Genomic DNA, 7,697 nt, shown 5'->3' on the forward strand with positions numbered 1-7,697 from the left:
CCCCGCCCCACCGAGGGAGCGCGCTCCTTCCAGAAACGTCCTTGGCCGCAGCCCTGCCCACTCAGGACACCGAGCCCGCCGCCCTCCTCCACTGCTGAGAAGGCCGTGCGCAGACACCTCAGCGCCCTTGGCCCTCTCCTGGGCTCCGCCCCAGAGCTCCTAAGTGTCGGCTTGAAGCATCCCGGGAAGCTGGTCGGTCTCCCCTGTCCTCTGTCCTGCCGGCCTCCAGCCTCGCTCCTCAGTGACACCCGCGTGGCCAGACCTGGGGTGGGTGTCACCTCGATTCCCGTCTCCCCCGCCAGCCCGTCAGAGGCCTTCCTGCTCCGCCTGGCCCCCGTCCAGCCCCGCCTGGCTGCCTGAAGCCTCCTTCCCTGTTTCTCAGCCAGAGGAACCTCCAGAAACGACACAAAATCAAAACAGCCTCCACAAGGCTTCCAGGGGCCCGGCTGCCCTCCCAAGGTCCTCAGCTCTCACCTTGGCCTCTGAGCCCCGAGCCCTGTCCACCCGCAGCCCCTCTCCGGCTGCAGGGCTTCCTGCCACTCCCCACAGCAGGCCCAGGCTCCCGCACCAGGGCCTCTGAAATGGCATTTCCTACAACTGTCACTCACTCAGCCTCCTGTTCTCGCCATAGCTGCCTCGTCTCAACCATCACATCAGAGTCGCTTCTCTGATCATTTAAGGGATCCCTTCCCGCCTGGCCACCGCCAACCCCACCACTCCCACCTGGAGCCAGCTTCTTGGCCTGTTTCTCCTCTATCTACCCTTCTCCCCAGAACATGGATTCCATGTTGGAAGCCAGGTACCTGGCACAGTGTCTGGCACATGGTAGAGGCTCAATAACACTTACAGATGGGCGCTGGCCGGGCGGCCACAGCTGGACCCTGCCTCTCCAGAGACCCACCTTGGCTTCCCGCCCCTACAAAATAGACAACAGACCCTTCTGTGGGACATTCAGAGCTCTCAGAACTGGTCCCAACGGGTGCCCGCCGCACCCCCAGGAGACATCAGGCGTTCTTTCTGGACCTTAGGAAGTGGAGCAGTTTGCGCCTGCCTCTTCAGCCAGGTCGGGGGCACGGAGGGCTGGTGACCCTTGGAGAGCGTGTGGTGGGAAGCCCCTGCGCTGTGCCCGAGGGGCTGCAGGAGGGCTCGGAGCCCAGAGCTTCAGGCCCACGCGCGGAGCTGGCCAGATGCAGACGCAGGAGCGGTTTCACGGTTTCAGGTCACTGCCCTTGTCCCCAGCTTTGACAGTGTGCAAAGCTGGGGCTCTGCAGGGACAGGGGAGGTGGGAAGCCACAGAAATCCGATGGCAGAGTCTCCCAGGAAGGGTAGGTTTGAAGGAGGGAGACCCCCACTCACCCTGCAGCACCAGAGGGGGCCACCCCCACACAGAGGGACTCCAGCAAAGCCACAGCCCTGGAGATTCCCGTCCTGCTGCATCCTCCTGGTCTCTCCAGCCCTCCGACCCTTCCTCGGGCAGCCTGAGGAGGACAGAAGGACAGGAGGACAGGAGGACCCCTCAGCTCAGCCTGCAGCGGGGCCTCTTCCAACCTGCGCCTTCACTGGACACACAGGTGGTCGCTGGGGAGCCTCTGGGAGGTGCGGCTGCCCTGGGACCAGGAGGGACCAGGGGCTGGTGGCCCTGCAGAGTCGCAGGCCAGAGAACCTTCTGAATTGTCCCCACTGGGGGTCACAAAGGGGACCTTGAGACACTATGTGGATGAGACCATAGGCCTGGCCACCCCTGTAGAGGGCCCTTCTCAGGCAAAAGGCAACCCTGGTGACAGCCCTGCCCTCCCGGAGCCTCTACTGTGTGGAGGAAGCCAGGTGGGGCTGTCACATCCTCCACAGACCCGGGGACATTTCACCACTGAGCCATGTCCTTGCCGTTTTTATTTTTTATTTTGGGACAGAGTCTCACTAAGTTGCTGAGGCTGGTCTCCAACTTGCGATCCTCCTGCCTCAGCCTCCTGAGTTGCTGGGATTACATCTGACTCAGGCGTGATTTTCTTTTTAGAGAATTTTTTTTTTCATTTTAGTCATCACTTCTAATAATTTGTCCTCATTAACTGCAGAGTTACCTTTAATTTCATACTTCTACCCTTTTGATCTTAAATCATACTATTTTCATTTTTGGGGTACGGAGGATTGAATTTAGGGGCACTCGCCCAGTGAGCCGCATCCCCAGCCCTATTTCGTATTTTATTTAGAGACAGGGTCTCACTGAGTTGGTTAGCACCTCCCTGTTGCTGAGGCTGGCTTTGAACTCGTGATCCTCCTGCCTCAGCCTCCTGAACTGCTGGGATTACAGGTGTGTGCCACCCCCAGCCCAGCTTGCTATTTTCTTAAATTAATTTATCCATTTGTTTTAATTTTTCAAAAGTAATGAACATTTTAAGGACCTGACTTTTCATTTATGGGCAGCACCTGCCGTGGTCCCTACCCTAGTCTCCACGACCTGCCGTCTCCATCTTGATCTCCCTCTGATTCTGGGTCTATTTAGAAGAGTGGCTCTTGTTCTTTAAGAGGTTAAGAATTTGGGGTCTTTTGGTGACTTATTCCCAATTGTATTGTATTCTGAAACGAGAGCGTGAATCTAGACCAAATCGCGGCCTCTGGGGGCGGTTTCCTGGTCCGTGAGAAGGGCACATGAGCACAGCTGGGGACGTCTCTGGGGAGCAGGGCTTTGGGCACCTGGTCAAAAGCAGGGGCGGGGGTTTGTCGGAGGTGCCTTTGCCTAGAAGCTGGTCTTCCTCATTTTGTGTTTACTGGGGTGGCTTTGGGGTGTTAAGTGGTGGGGACGGGGCACCTCCCACACCGGCCACGGCAAGGCCCAGGCCTGACACAAAGCTCCTGGTTCAGGGCAGACCCAGATGCTGGCTCCCTCCTGACGCGCAGCCTCAGAGCCGCAGCACAGGGTGGGCGGGTAGTGTGTCACCTGTACCCCTGCCGTGGCCAGCAGCAAGGACAGACTGTCAGGAGCAGTGGAGGCCACCTGGGGAGTGAGCTCTGCTGGGTGCTGAGAGCCACCAACAAGGCGTGTCCTCCCCCTGCCCCACCACAAACCTCCCTGCCACCCTCTCCCACAGCCTCGGCGCCCCACTCAGCGGTGGGGGCCTGGGGAAGGAACAGGGGGGCGGGGAGACATCTCCCACTCCCAGCTCTGGAGAGAGCAGGACCAGCGAGGTGCTCCCCAGCTGTGCTCCGCCGGGAAGCCGCCTCCTTCCCTGGAGACCTGTTCCCAGCAGTCAGGGGACAGAAATCAGGTGAACCAGGGTGGCCACGGAGCCCAGGGACAGACTGTAAAGAAACCTGCGGAACATTCCATTTGTTCCCTGGACAAACCTCTGGGCACCGTCTGTTGTCCGAACTGCCTTGGATGGTGGGGCACCAGGCCCTTGTCCTCAGGGAGGTCACAGCTTTGAGGGGGAGACCCGTGAACAAGCAGGTAGACAAACACGGAGGAGCGGGGTCACCTGTGTGGGAGGCTGACTAGCACGCAACTGGGCCTGACTCCCCTGCTGAGCGGGTGGCATCCGGCGGCGGTCACGCTGGGTCACGCTGCCCCGATCTTCTAGGGTGTGAGCGGCGGTGTCTTCGTGCCTTCCTGCAGCCCCAGGGGTGGAGCTACGCTCATCTGTTCCTTTGTGATATCACCCCCTGCCCTGTTTGGGACAGAATGTTCCATGGAAGTGTCTTGTGTGTGTCCCCTTCTCTTACTGTGTCCTTGGGTGTGGCCTACCCAGGTGTCAGTCAGTCTGCTGACAGTGGACATCATGAAGATAGACTCAGCCCCCTGAAACCTGACCCCTGCCTCATTTGAATGGCTTCTCCTCAATAAAAGGGGTCAGTGCCTTCTCTCTCTCTCTCTCTCTCTCTTTCTGTGGACCCTTAAGATCAGAGGCGCCGTCACAGCAACCCCAAAGAAAAAGGTCTTTCTGTTTCTTGGGTGGTTATTTCGCGCAGCCCAGTTTCCCTGGGGTGACCCCTGCGCGTTTTAGTCGCGTGCACCCAGCACCCCCAGGCACAGATGGTCTGAAGAAGAATCGCACAGAACAGGGCGACCACATGGTTCAGGATGAGAGGCGTCGTCGACACGGCGGCTTTAGACACTCCGGCTCGCTGCCCTGCCTGAGAAGGGCCAGGCTCCAGCTCCAAATCTAACCTTCTTCTTCTTTCAACAAAAGCAAGGGCCAGCAAGCCTTCTGTCAGAGGCCTGATGGTGAGTACTTTTGAGTCCGGGGCCGTGAGTAGTCAGTCTGACCACTACTCAACTACTGGATTCTGCTGTTAGAGCTGGAAACAGCCATAGACTAAGTACAGACAAATGGGCGAGGCTGTGTGCCAATAAAACTTTATTTACACCCAAGCAGCAGACCAGCCACAACTTGCCAACTTCTGAGTGAAGTTAAAAATTAACAGACTATGAATAGTGAACCCAGGCTCGTAGCACATCCCTGGAATCCCAGCAACTCAGGAGGCAGAGGCAGGAGGATCACAGGTTGGAGGCCAGCGTCAGCAACTTAGCGAGGCCCTGTCTGAACATTAAAATTTTTATAAAGGGGCTGGGGTGTGGCTGGGGCAGAGCACTTGCCCGGCCTGTGGAGCACCCAGGTCCACTCCCAGCACAAGAAGAAAAGGAAGAGGAGCCACAGAGCAAGGCATCCAGGAAGGACAAATGAGAACGTGTCCTGGCCGGTCCGTGGCAGGTGACAGGACAGCAAGAACAGGAGGACATCAGAGCAGCAAGGAGAGGAGACAGGCCAGCAGAGAGGCTCCGTCAGCAAAGAGGAAAAGGAAGTGACCGGCCGCGACCCATCATGCGGGCACACGGCAGGAAGGGCGTGCTGGGGGCAGTGGGAAACCACCCTCTTGGGTTCTGGGACTGGCAACGCGGTTCCCTACATCGTGTCTGTCGCCTGCCTGAACACCTGGTCAAACCAGAAAGCGGGAAGCGAGGGCTGGGTGTGGCCAGTGCGGGGCCTGGGCTGGTCCCTGGCATGGCCACAGACCCGAGGACAGGGGCTGCCCCGCCCCCAGTGTGTGCTGGAGGCGCTGCGTTGGCTTGGTCTTTGTGGTCCTTCTTCCCCATGAGGACAGGACAGGACAGGGCTCAGTCCCCAGCACCAGCTCCAGGATTTGGGCACGCGGGGTGGGCACAGTGGGGGCACAGACTTGCTGAATGACGGGAAAGAGGAGCCTTCAGGGCTGACAGGTCCCCGGCGAGGCAAGGCCACAGCAGGAGGCGAGCCACCGAGTCCCACCTGGGAGCCCAGCGCCAGGGCGAAGCTGCAGTTCTCTCCTGTTTTCTCCTTTGGAGAGGAAGGTGACGCCTTTCCAACCCAGGTCCCCGAGACAGTAAGCACGGCGGCTGGCTGAGGTGCACTGGCCGCGGCCTGTGGCAGCTTCCTCCTGCAGGAGGGAGCTCAGGAAAGCCCGTCCCTGAGACCAGGCCACACAGCACCTGGGCAAGGCGGCAGGTCGGTGCCAAACCACCAGCGTACCCCTTGAGGGGAGGTCTTCAGGGAACTTCGTGCAAGACGACACCACAGAAAAGAAAGGTCTGGGTGGACCCGCCAATAAGAACGCAGTTCAGCCAAGGTTCTCTCAGCCAAAACGTTACTGATTCCAGAATGAAGACCGACTGTCACAAACACGCTAAAGAAGCGTAGCCTCCCCAGGTCAACAACCAAGTGTAGTGGACACAATGACCATCCTCGTGCTTGAGAGGCCTTCTCCCCCCTCCCCACCAAGGTGCTGAGGATAAAATCCAGGGCCTGACACAGCAGCACCCCAGTCCCTACATACGATCCCTTTTTTTGGTGGTGCTGGGAGTTGAACCCAGGCCTGGTGCATGAGAGGCCAAGTGTTTACCACTGGACCACATCGCTAGCCGCCTCAGTAGGTTTTTGATAGAACTTGACAAAATAAATTTCGATTTCACTGGATGGAGAAACTTGGTAAAATCTGCAAAGAAAGCTGGGCACAGTGGTGCATGCAGGAGGAGAGTGAGTTCAAAGCCAGCCTCAGCAACGGAGAGAGGCCCTGAACAGCTTAGTGAAATCCTGTTTCAAAATAAAATATAAATAAAGGGCTGGGGACTTGGCTCAGTGGTTAAGCACCCTGGGTTCAATCCCTCTTGAAATATAATTACTGAGAAAATTTTAATAAACAATCATGGAGCGACATGACCACATTCACACTGACCATTCAAAGAGCTGTTGGCTTATGATTCATGGATTGTATGTTTACCACCCTTTTATAAAAAAGCACGGAGGACAATGTGTCATGACGTGCATGTGTCCCCAGAAGCTCATGTGTTAGAAACTTAACCCTGATGCAAGAGTGTGAAGGCAGGGCCTGGTGGCAGCTCTACCTCCTAAATGAACTAACGTCATTATCACAGTTACTGTCCCCCCGCCCCTCTTTAGAAAATGGGGTTTGGCTATGCTGTCTCCAATTCCTGGGCTCAAGTGATCCTGCTCAGTCTCCTGAGCAGCTGGAGCTACAGCTGAGCCCCGGGCCTGGCGACAAATGGGTTGTTAGAAAAGCAAGCTCAGCCTTCTTGCCCTTCCGCCTTCCCCCATGTATGACACATGGCCCTCGATGGCCCTCACCAGAGGCCAGCATGACGCTCTTGGAATCCTTCCAGAACCATGAGCCAAATAAACTTCTGTTGATTATAAAATTCCCAGCGTCAGGTGTTGACACAGCTGCTAAAGACAGACTAACATGGGGACGAGACACTTGTCTTTTAGAAAACCTACTACACAGAACTGCTCACAGTGAGACCCAGGGCCGGGTGAAAGGAAGGGCCTTCATCAAGAATTTACATGTACCAGATGGAGTTTGTTAAAGACATGGGGGAAATTATGAATTATTCAATATTCTTTGGGGCAACTAGCAATCCATTCAGAAAAAAAAATACATCCCCTATCTCATATACACAAAATAAACTCCAGGGGATTAGAGATATAAATGGCAAGAGGTCATTTACAGATGATAGAAGGGCCATCGAGGGCCATGTGTCATGCATGGGGGAAGGCGGAAGGGCTAATTCACTCTGTAGTTTTAATTAATTAATTATTTTTGCGGGGGAGGGGTAATGGGGTTGAACCCAGAAGCATTTAACCACTGAGCCATGTCCCAAGCTCTTTTTTATTTTTTGAGACAGGGTATCACTGAACTGCTTAAGGCCTCACTAAGTTGCTGAATCTGGCCTCAAACCTGCAGCTACCGGCATGCACCACCATGCCTGCTCACACTGCGTTTAGCTTGGTGTATCCCATCATTCACAATGTGGGGATCCTTTGTTCCATCAGTGTTTCTTGCAGTCTCTCAAGGTGGCCTGCTCATATAGCTTTCCTGGATTCATGCATGGCTGTGTTCACTGTGGTACATATAATGCAATCATGGGAAATGTCCAGATCCATCATGGGGAATGGCTGAACAGATTATATACATACATACCACGAGTTATTACATGCAGTCATCAAAGGAATACGATAGGCCCACAGTCATTCATTTGACAAATATTTATTGAGCATTTACTATGTGTCAGGATGAGTTCTTGGCACCAGGCATGGAGCGCAGAACAAGAGTCTACCTTGGTGGGATTACGTTTGAGGCTGACAATGAACAAAGAATGACACAAGTACAACATGATGCAGATTGAGAAATCCCGGGAAGCAAAACATAGC

The sequence above is a fragment of the Marmota marmota genome, unplaced genomic scaffold, assembly GCF_001458135.2.
Source record: "Marmota marmota marmota unplaced genomic scaffold, marMar, whole genome shotgun sequence".
Classification (NCBI taxonomy): Eukaryota; Metazoa; Chordata; class Mammalia; order Rodentia; family Sciuridae; genus Marmota; species Marmota marmota.